This window comes from Lactuca saligna, chromosome 1, assembly GCF_052625555.1.
Source record: "Lactuca saligna cultivar CGN05327 chromosome 1, ASM5262555v1, whole genome shotgun sequence".
Lineage (NCBI taxonomy): Eukaryota > Viridiplantae > Streptophyta > Magnoliopsida > Asterales > Asteraceae > Lactuca > Lactuca saligna.
This window is the reverse complement of record NC_136417.1, coordinates 150,584,169-150,596,441: the sequence shown is the minus strand read 5'-3', so window position 1 is coordinate 150,596,441 and position 12,273 is coordinate 150,584,169.

The following is a 12,273-nucleotide window of genomic DNA, read 5'->3' as shown; positions in this document are numbered from 1 at the left end:
AGCTTCGCAACCAATGCCCCTTCCTTTTGGCAATATAAACATATGGACCCTTTGATAATGGTACACGGGACTATCACAAACTTAGCTTTTCTCTTTACCATTTGTTCAATCGAGTTGACTATGGCCGATCCCTTTCCATTGGGAAGAGAATGCTTTTTCTGTATTTCCAGTGTCACCATTGTCAATGTCCATAAAGTTTCAGGAAGTTGATCTTAACAATAGATAAGATCATTAAGGGTCTTGTCATAGTCTATTTCATAGGTGTCCCAAAGGAACTCACTATGTGACTTAGAAAGTGATTGAACCACCAACTTTCTCAAGACATTGACACCCAACTCTCCCGGCTTGTCAATATGTGACTACATCTCCAAGATGTGATCACACCTAGACCTTGTCTTGCCAATCGGGTTCGAGTGACCTTAAATTTTTCAAGAACTTGTGGGTTAGGGAGAATAATTGGAGGATGAGAGAGAAGTATGATATCCATGGGACATCATCTTCATTTAGGAAAGCTTGTTTCAAGAGATTTGGGAAGATCATAAATGTCTAAACCAGACATGTTTTGGGAGATATTCAAGATAGTTGATCTAAAGTCCTTAATATGACACCCAATATGAAATATTAAGGCTAGGACCCAACAAACTATTTTATAACTTAGAAGAGGTATGCCGTAATCCAAGTTATAAAACAATTTGAAGGTAGGTGAATGACGATTCACCAATTTCCACCATGATAAACGAAATGTATTATTAGGTTTTAATTGGATTTGAAACTCCTAGATATTTTGAGATTCATTGAACTGTTCAATGGCATGTTTCAATCTCGAGTGTGCCATTCAGGTTTTGTGACTGGGATGCCGAGGATCACAAAACAAGGTGTGAAGTAACCATGCAAATTACTTGGTACCCTTAAGTGTTTACCCCTCAATCGATGTGCCGGTTAACCACACACGCTCCATCGATACTATGATAAACATTAAGTTACCCTTTGCCTACCTTGTTAAATACGAGTTAGTGTGCCGGTTAACCACACACGCTCCACTAACCGACTTAAACAAAGTGCAAAGTGTAATTTCATGGATTAGCACCTTATTCACATTTTCCTAAGTAACTAAGATTGGGAATTATTAAGAGTTTAGTTACTTAGTATTTATCATTAATACTTTTAATGAAGGGAGAATTATAGTCATGTCAAACCCGTTTGGCTAACGACCCTCCACCAGTCAAGCAAGCGGTGGGTGAGAGTGGACACCCATTAAGTTGTCATTTTATAGGCAACAACCTTATACCTACCTTATAGACCGGCTTCGTGAATGAGGCGTACTAGCGGTAAGACCGACTTTACTCTTATATGTATAAATATTATTAACTTATAATATTATAAAGTATAAGGGTTGAATTTTAACTTTTAAAATTCTAAGGGCTAACTTGGAATTAAAGTATTCATAAGAGAAAACTTTACAAATTCCAAAACTTGAGGGAAAGTTTTGAAACTATTCAAAACTAATTAATTCCATAACTTATGTATTTAAAGTAGTTTTAATCCAAAAACTCTTCAAGTTCCATAACTTGTGGACAAATTATGGAAGACTTTAAACTAATAAAGAATTAACCTTTTCTTTATTTTATAACTTATGGAATTAATTAAGGTTACATATTTTATTTATTTTTTATTAATGAAGTGACTCTTGAACCTCCATAACTTAAGGACAAGACTCTTCATCTTTTGTAACCATTGCCAACTTTTATGAGTTTTTATGAAACTTAAATGTGACTTTTCATATAACTTGAGGACAAGTTACAAAAACACATTTTAGAATCAACTCTTAGATTAATTTGGATTGAAAACAACTTTTCACTCAACTTTTCTATTAATCTAAGCAACTCATAAGAACAAGATAATTCAAATCAAACTTTTTCATGTAATTAGTCTAACCTTTAAACTAATACAAAACATGAATCTATTGACAATTATCTTTGAAAATGGATTAGCATGAACATTACCACATTAAAAAAAAAGTTTATAAGTTCAAAACAACTTAGGGTAATGTTCCTAATCCATTTCTAGCCAAAAACCTCGAAGATATGTTGTCTGGTGTCCAACTCGTCGAGTGCATGAACACAACTCGGCGAGTTGGATGCATTTTGCCTTGGACTCGTCGAGTCCCTTCATGGACTCGGCGAGTCAGCTGGGCTGACAGCATCAAAACTCGATTTTTCAGCTTCTATTGCAGGTATAACAAGAAAACAAGCCTAGGCTCTGATACCACTGTTGGGTTATGAGCATTCTAACACTCCTAAGTGTACATGCAACCCTAAATACCTTGGATCTATGTTTTCTCTATTATACATGCAAATATGAACATCCAAGGTATTATCCTAATCTAGCATACAAAACTATCAATATAACAAGATAGAATACATACCTCTTTGATGTAGAATGTCTTCATGAAGCTTGAGTGCCTAGTGCCCCAAGTGTGACACATAAAATGGTTCACACAACACCAAATACACTTGGAATAACTTGAGAGAATTCTACACTTCATAAAATCGGCTAGCCCTCTCTAGAATAATCTAGTGACCGATTTTGGGAAGAATAATATCTTTATATAGTGTTACAATTAGGGTAAACCCTAATTGTCATGACTTTCCATTTCCTTGGATCCATGGGTTCAAATACACCGTGGAGCATCCATGGAGCATCATATGGGTTTTGGCCCAACTAGATAATCTATGGAGCATTAGCCAATTATACAAGTATGGATGATTTACACAATCAACCCATATATTTAATTAGTCTTCTTTTGATCACTTAATTAATCCTAGATTAATTCTTGATCAATACTAATTAAATAATCTTATTATTCTTATTATTAATATACTAGAACTTATAATATATTAATAACCATAAGTGTCTTATTTCTCTCATTATAGTCTATCCAAGTGCATGATGCCATGCAACCCAAATGGACCATGCCGGGTCGGGTCAAGTCTTACCAATTATAGTTATGGACTTAGACATTAATCCAACAATAACCTGTAGAGATCATGGACCGGGAGGTCAAGCAAACGAAACAAAGCCATATCCCAATAGTGAAGGTTCGCTGGAACGCCAAGCGAGGACCTGAATTCACTTGGGAGCGAGAGGATCAGATGAAAGTGAAATATCCTCATCTTTTTACTTAGGTATTTGTAACTACTTATTTTCTTAAACTCAAATTTCGGGACAAAATTTCTTCTAACGGGGGGATGATGTGACAACTCGAAATTTCTATCTTGTACAACCATTCACTTCAATAGAAGTCAAATTTATTTATGCTAATTTTTAAGCTTTTTGGAGTCAATTTGAGTGTTCTAATGCCCAGTATTTCATGATATAATTAAAGGAAGTATACTTTAGGATTAATTGTGCAACATTTAAGTCAAAACTCCAAGAGTTTGGAGTTTTCGGCCCAAAATAGTGTTAAGGCCGAAAACCCTAAAGGGTATATAAATGACACTTAGTCATTTTTATCATTTTTTTCCCATTTCCAAGTCAAGAACAATTCTCTCTCAAGTATCATCCGAATTTTTGTCAAGATCTTCAAGATTATCTTCAAGTGTTCTTCATTTCACCAAGAACACCAAGAACACACACTAGTGTTTTAGGCCAAAAACACCCTTCTTTGCTTCCATATTGTAAGAATCTATCTCCTATACTTGTTATCTAGTAAGGATACTTGAGTTAGGGCCTTGAAAACATCCATTTCTCAAGACCAATTGGTGTTTTCGGTCAAGTGCATCTCCCTTCAACGAAAACCCTAAAGAAAGATACCTATAAGACCTTAAACGCACATAAGGCTTTGGATGAAACTTAGAACTCCTATACATAATTGAAACCCCTTGAAAATCACCTTATGCATCAAAGATCATGCGTTTTCGGCCAACCATTTGGACCGAAAACCTCTTTGGACCGAAAACCATTTGGACCAAAAACCATATGGACCAAAAACCACAAGAACCGAAAACTCCAAGAAACATACCACTTGGACCGAAAACTCCCTTAAGTGGCACTACAACCCTTAGATGCAACCCTTGGTACTTCTAGCACTTGAGTCAAAGTGTTTTCCATGTCCTAGGGTGTCTTAACTTGGTTAATTAGTTGTTAAATGACTAATTGTATACATATATGTGTCATTTTATGTTAAATACGACCCGTGTGTGTGCTCAAGTCTTCACTTGACACTTAGCGTCCTATACCATCCGTTCTTCCAAACGACTCACTACAGGTGAGTTCATACCCCTTAATCAACCTTTTAAATAATTTTAAATGCTTTTATGGGGGGAATACAAGTTGAAATATTATAGTTATTATATCAATCACATGTGATTAATAACTATCAAGCTTATGGATTTTCTTATTTTTCAAACTGTGTTATCAAACAAGCTAATTTAAACTGTTTTGCAAACTCTTTTACATGTTAAATACTTTTATTAAACTTATACTTTGTCAAATGTATATCTAAATAGATATAGTTATATAAGTAGGATTGAAAGGACTTAGGAATGATAGCTCACCTTGCTTCTTGTTCCTTGTTTGGTTGTGGACTTAGGGTAACTGTTGTTTATCCGAAGGTTCTTTGAATCCTAGTTATATATTATATATATGTATATAGATATAAAAGTTACTTCTTTCAATTCAATACCTTTTGGTAGAAAAGGCATACCAACATGTTCATACATACAAACATCATTACTAGTAAACTATAATATGTATAGTTTTGGAAGTTACTAATACTATTACTAGAACAATGAAACATATAATGAGTCAATTCATACATGAGTCAATACATACTATGATGAGAAACAAATATAACATACAAATACAAAATACTATAACGAGAAACAAACATAACATACAGATAAAGAATACTATGATGAGAAACAAACCATAACATACAGAGAGAACATACATACATACTAGATAGAGAGAGAATATACAATACAGCTAGTACATACAATACATATACAACAACATTACAATAGTTATGTGACCCATGTAATGGGGCATGGCAACACCTGTCATGGCTCGTTTTGTATCCAGAGTCTCCTAGAGGGAGAGCGTTGAATTTGTGTATATATCTATACTGGATTGACTATCCTACATCTTGTTGCTCGCTACAATGGGACTTGCAAGACTACGGGTGCCAAATGTCATTTCTTCCGACGCCTTTCATCATCGTGTTTATAGTTGGTAGTATGGTACAGGAATATCACATGTTACTTTAAATAAAAAATTGGTTTAAGGTAAATAGTACAACAGTAGTTAGTTAACACAACACTAAAGTACTTTATTATTTTCCCATTGCATTCACTTTGTAATCTTCACACAATGAACAGTAATGTAAAACTATATTTTTAGTTAAGGAAAGTTATATTTGGGCAAAATACACACTTTTACAAGAAATAACATACATTTCATTTGACGCCTTGGTAGAAGGCTACGTTTAGTAGAAAATATAGGATTTTCTAGGAGATACAAACATTTACAAAACATTTACAAACTTATACACCAAGAACATACAAACATTGACACTAAAATACTTATGAACTTACTAGCTTTAAAGCAGATAAACTCTTTCAAAATAACTTGTATTCTCAGTTCATCAATAGATAGGTACTGATGCCAGGCTTTTGAGAAGACGGAACTCCTTCAAGACTCATCTCATATTTTGATTTACATTTTTGGTGTCTTATAACTTTATAGAACACACTTGTATGAAATTATACTATTAATGCAATGGGTGATGTTGTTGCTTGTTTACTAGTATGCATTGTTGTGATACTGAACATGACTTCCTCCACCCCTGAATGTTTCCGTCGTTCCGGTTTTGGGGTGTGACACATAATGCCCATTTCTGTAGGGCGTCTGACCAACAAGCCAACCCGACCACCAACACCGGAGCAAGCCGAGCCTGTTACGGCTGCGGGGAAACTGGGCACTACAAGAGGGACTGCCCAAAAGCTAAAAACACAAGCATCAGCGGTGTCGGAAGGATCTTGGCCTTAGGATAGGGGGAAGCAAGGGAAGAGAACAAGGTGGTTATCAGTATGTTTCTCCTCAATAACTCATATGCATGCATATTATTCGATAGTGGAGCGGAGAGGAGTTTTGTTAGCCACAAATTCAAACAATTATTAAAAGAAAATCCCCAATCACTAAAAGATACATACATCGTAGAAATGGCTAATGGAAAAACAGAAAGCACTAACGACACATAATTAGGGTGTACCCTCACTCTAGACAATCACTCATTCAAAGTCGATCTATTGCTGGTTTCAATAAAAAGTTTTGACAACATTATTGGCATGGATTGGTTAAGTTCAAATCGTGCTGACATTCTGTGTTACAAAAGGGCCCTACGCCTTAATCTGCTGAGTGGCGAAACTTTGGTCGTCTACAACCACAAACCTAGTGCAAACCTACAAATCATCTCTTGCGCCAAAGCCCAAAAGTATCTCCGTAAGGAATACCACGCCTTCTTAGCCCACATAGTGGATAAGAAAAAAGAGGTGAAGAACGTCAAGGAAATTCCGGAGGTCTGTAATTTCCCAGACGTATTCCCAAAAGACCTTCCCAGAGTTCCACCCACAAGAAAAGTCGGATTTCGAATCGACCTAATCCCCTGAGCTACCCCGTAGCCAAAGTGCCTTATCGCCTAGCGCCAACTGATATCCAAGAACTATCCAGCCAACTAAACGAACTGCTGAGCAAAGGGTAGCTAGTATGTTTGTCAGATGCTTAGGACCTTCTGGCTTGTCGGAGAGGGTTTCTGTGGTTGGGTTTAGTATGTGAGTTATAGGAATCTTCGTCTCTGGTGAGATACTAAGGGAGGATCCTAAATTGGCTAGTGCATCTGCTTCTGTATTTTCCTCTCTGGGAACTTGGGTTAGGCTAGAGTTTTCGAAATCAGAAGCTAATTTTTTAAGGATCTCTAGGTATAATGCTAATTTTTCACCTTTCACTGCATAAGATCCATTATAGGGATTGGTTAGTAATAAAGAATCAACAAATACCTGAAGATCCTTGATTTGAAGATCCTTAGCTAATTGTAGTCCCATGATGAGTGCTTCGCATTCTGCTTTGTTGTTAGTTGTGTTGAATTCACAACTAACTGCCTGGGGTATTGTGTCCCCCTGTGGTGACTTTAATATGATCCCAAGGCATGTTCCTTTCTGATTTGAAGTTGCATCTGTGAACAACGTCCATCTTCCTAGGTGTTCATCTTCTAGGAGTCGCTTGGCTTCCATGTCTACTTCGTTTTGTCGATCATCACTAAAGTCAACCACAAAGTCCGCTAATGCTTGTGATTTAATGGCGGATCTTGGTTCGTATCTGATCTCAAATGTGCTTAACTTCACCGACCATTTTTCCATCCTTCCTGACATTTCTGTTTTTCTCATGACATTCTTGATAGGATAGTTAGTTTTTACATGTATAGTATGTGTTTCAAAGTAGTGTATCAATTTGGTAGAAGCAGTTACTAAGGCAAGAATTAATTTTTCGAGATTAGAGTACCTGGTTTCAAGATCCAGGAGACTTTTACTTACATAATAGATAGGATGTTGCTCCCCATTAAGATCCTTGACCAGAACGTCACTTACTGCGTTTGAGGATACTTAGAGGTAGAGAATAAGTGGTTTTCCATCTGTAGGTTTCACTAGTAGTGGATCACTGCATAGATATGTTTTGAGTTCCTACAAGTCCTTCCCGTGTTCCTCCTTCCACTCAAATTTCTTATTCTTTTTAAAGATACCGTAAAAGGTCTTTCACATTTATAAGGATCTTGAAATGAACCTGTTGAGTGTTGCTACTCTTCCAGTTAACCTCTGGATATCCTTTGTTGAAGAAGGGGATCTTACTTCCATGATTGCTTTTATTTGTATTGGGCTTGCTTCTATCACTCTTTTGGTTACCATGTATCCAAGGAACTTTCCTGACTTCATTCCAAAGTGACATTTGATTGGGTTCAACCTCATATTATATTCATCTAAGATGTCAAACGCTTCCTTGAGGTCTTTAAGGTGATCTTTGGCTTTCATGTACTTTACTACCATGTCGTTAATATAAACTTCCATGGTGTCCCCCATTTTTTATTTGAACATCCGATTCACTAATCTTTGATATGTCGCACCTGCGTTTTTAAGACAAAAAGGAATTGTGGTGTAACAATATATACTTGTTAGTGTTATGAATGCACTACCTTCTTTGTTTGATGGTTCCATTTGGATTTGTTGGAATCCTGCTGAAGCATCCATGAAGGTCAGAAGTTCATGGCCAACCATCGCATCGATCATAGATTCAATATGTGGTAAAGGGAAACGATCCTTAGGAAAAGCTTTGTTGAGATCCGTGTAATCTACACACACTCTCCATTTTCCATTTTTATTTTATAGGACAACCAGGTTAGCTAGCCATCTTGGGAATTTTACTTCCTTTATCATCCATGTTTTGAGGAGCTTCTCTACTTCCTCTTGGATGATTTGATTCCTTACGGGTGCAAACTTCCTTCTCTTTTGGTGTATTAGTCTGAAAGAAGGATCAATATTAAGTTTACGAGTAATAATATTTTTGTCTATACGTGTCATATCTTCGTGTTTCCATCCGAATGTCCTGATTCTGTTTTTTTAGAAATTCAGTATATCCTGCTCGATCTGCTCAGGCATTGAGGATGATATGAGGACTTTGGCTTCAGGATCCTCGATGCCCAGGGGCACTTCCTTTACGTCTTGTTCCTTTGCCTCTAGAACATGTCGTGCCCCCTGCCTTAATTGATATGCTTTTTGGGGTTTGGTCGTAAATTTCATAAAGGTTTTGTAGCATTCTTTCGATTCTTGTTGATCTTCCATGATCTTCAACATCCCCCATGGAGTGGGCATCTTCACACACTAATGGTACGTTGATGGAACCGCTTTCATCTCGTGGATCCTTGGTCTACCTAGTATCACATTATAAGAAGACAGGGTGTCAATAACACATAAAATTTGTATGGAGTTTACCCCTTTGATGTATATTGGTAGTTTTATTTCTCTAACTGTGTGTTTTGTTTCCCTACTAAATCCTACGAGGACTGAGGATCTTATGAGTATCATTGATTCTCGCATGTTCATTCTTTTCAGTGCATCTAGGAGTACGATATTGACCAAGGATCCTCCGTCAACGAGGATCCTTCTGACGAAATGGTTGGCCATGTACAATGTTGTCACGGGTCCGTCATGGTGAGGATCCTGAATTCCTTCCCTGACGGTCTCATCAAACGTAATTTCTTTTTCACTGCTAACCATGGTATTCTTTTGTGTCCTATCCTCCTCTTCTATTTTGGAGACCTTGGCATGTCTTTTAGCCTGAAAATAAGAGGTACCACGGATGTTAGATCTGCCTGAGATAAAGTTAATTATCTTAGCATCAGAGGGTGGAGATCCGGGTTTCTCCAGGATCATGCGATCATCTTGGATGTTCTCCTTGGATTTTTCTCTTTTTCTCTCGAGGATCTCCTTGAGGTATCTGTAACCCCCGTAGATCCGGACTAGTCAATTTTGAGGCAATAAGTGTTGAAAATGACTTTTTGGCAAAAGATTATTTATAATAAATTATCACACCCCGAAAATCAAAGGCGGAAACATTTCCGGGGTGGACTCCACGTTGAGTATCAAATCCAATGTACATAGTAAGCAAAGTAAACAACCATTACATTACATATTTGAATTTACATTTGTTCAAAAGTAAAGTGTTACAAGTGTTATACATATATCATATGAACAAAAGTAGAGACGAGTCTTCTGTACGCTCCGTCTTCTACAAAAGATTCGCTAGGTACCTGTCTAATGTCGACCTGAGAATACAAGCAGTTTGAAAATCAGCATAAAGCTGGTGAGTTCATAAAATGTTTGTTTTGTGAAAAATGTACGAGTTTCCTTTGATTCTTCCGAAAAGTTTGGTATCCAAGAAAATCCCATATTTTCTTAAATGAAATGTTTAGTTAACTGTTTTAGGTTACGCGGTCCTGGTTATGATTAACTATGATCCTAGGAAAATCCTATATTTTCCTAAAAGTAAGTTTAGTTATTGGATTTCAATGTAATGATTAATTACCATTGGTACTTATTGTATTAACTAGGTATTCTGATATCCTAAAGGTATTACACTAGGGTGTACCAAGATACGTGTCTTCGTATTCATATTCCTATTCTTTATCGTATTCATAGATTAAATTTATACTTGTATTCGTAGTTATATTTGTAGTCCTGTTCATATTCGTATTCGTATCCCTACTCCTAATCCTAATAGTATTCGTATTCGTATTTACAGTTGTGTTCCTATCCCTAATCCTACTCCTAATACTATTCGTATTTGAATTCGTATTCGTATTCGCAATCATGTTCCTATCCCTAATCCTACTCCTAATACTATTCGTATTCGTATTCGTATTCGTATTATTATTTTAGTATTCCTATTTGTTCCATTTCTAGTTATATTTTTATATTCGTTCTATTCTTAGTTATAGTTTTCGTATTCGTTCTATTCCTAGTTATAGTTTCGTATTCGTTCTATTCCTAGTTATAGTTTCGTATTCGTTCTATGTCTAGTTATAGTTTCGTATTCCTATTCATATTCGAATTAGTTCTAATTGGTAATTAGTATGAATTATTCGTAGATTATGAAACATAGTTTAGATTGGAACATTTTTTCAAGAAATCTATGATTAGTTTGAAAGCTAAATTCGTAATTCGAACTATTTGATAAACACAGTTATTGATATTAGAACATACAGAATGAAAACGATTAAACTGAAAACAATAAGTTTGAGTACAAGATTTCCTTGCACTTTTGCTTGTATTCTCCCCCTGAAAACAGCGAAAAATATTTGAAAAAGGGTAGGGGTATGAATTCACTGGTTGGAGAACGCGTCAATTTGGATTCTAAACGTTGGTTCTGGGTTTGCAAACGCACAAGATTCCTATGGATTATCAAATGATACACATTTGCATCTAATTAGGACTTAAATTATTTATTTGTTAGGGACATATGCTTCTAATCGCGAAAACGCTTCATTACAAGCGTTTGGAGGGACCCGGGTGGCGTTTAAGGACGTGTAACGATGCGAGGGACTTGGGAAATGAGTTTAGTCCCCAAGAGTAAACTCCTTAATGATGTTTAAGGCCTAAAGACCCATTCCCCATGAGTTTACGGTCGTAAACTCATGGTGGGGTGATTTATGGTGCAATTTGGGTCACAAATGGATATGGACACTTGGAAATGCTTGGAATGATTTTACCTATGGCTTGGAATGGATTAAAATCACCATTGGCAACACTTATGGGAGTTTACAGCCTAGGCATGGGGTCTTTGGCCGTAAACTCTCACATCCCCTTGATTAAGTGTTGTTAAGGTCTTAAAATTAATCACATGTGATTCTATAAATTCCCACAAGCCTAGAAATGAGTTTGGGGCACCAATGGACACTCTTTTAGGATTTTACGGCCATGAGACATGTTCTATGGCCGTAAAATCTCAAATGTGGGGTTTTGATGTGTTTAAGGTCCTTAAACTATTTTTGGTTGGTCCTATGATTTATTCCAAGGCTTTTGGTGGTGTTAGATGGCTTTCTAACACCTTAGAAGTGAGTTTACACCCAAGCTTAAGGATTTTATGACCCAAGCACATGCCTTGGCCGTAAACTCACACAAACCCCTCAAAAATTATGTTCAAGGTGTTCTAGGTCCATTACCAATATTCTACAAGTCATATCTAAGTCTTGTTTGTGATTTGGAAGGGTTTAAGGTCATGAAAACCCCATTTACATGAGTTTACGGTCCAAGCTTGTGCCTTGGCCGTAAACTCCTTCAAATGACTCAAAATCCAAGTTTAAAATGTTACAAGTCCATTCCATGATGCCATCTAGCCATATCTAAGGTCCAATTGTGTTTAGGAAAGGTTTTTGTGCTCCAAAACCCATGTTATATGAGTTTACGGCCTAGGATGGTTCCATGGCCATAAACTCATGAATATGGCCCTAATCTATGTGTTGAACTTGAATTTGAAGGATAGGGATGTTACATAACAAGCTAGGGGAAGTACCTCAAAGATTTGAAGCCTAAAATTGATGATTTGGACCTTTAAACTTGGATTTAGGAGGGAGGTTAGAGAGAGAGTAGAGAGAGGAAGAAAAAGCTTCAAATGAGTGCATATATCATTTTAAATAGTGTCTAAGTTTTGGACACGGTGGAATTCTAC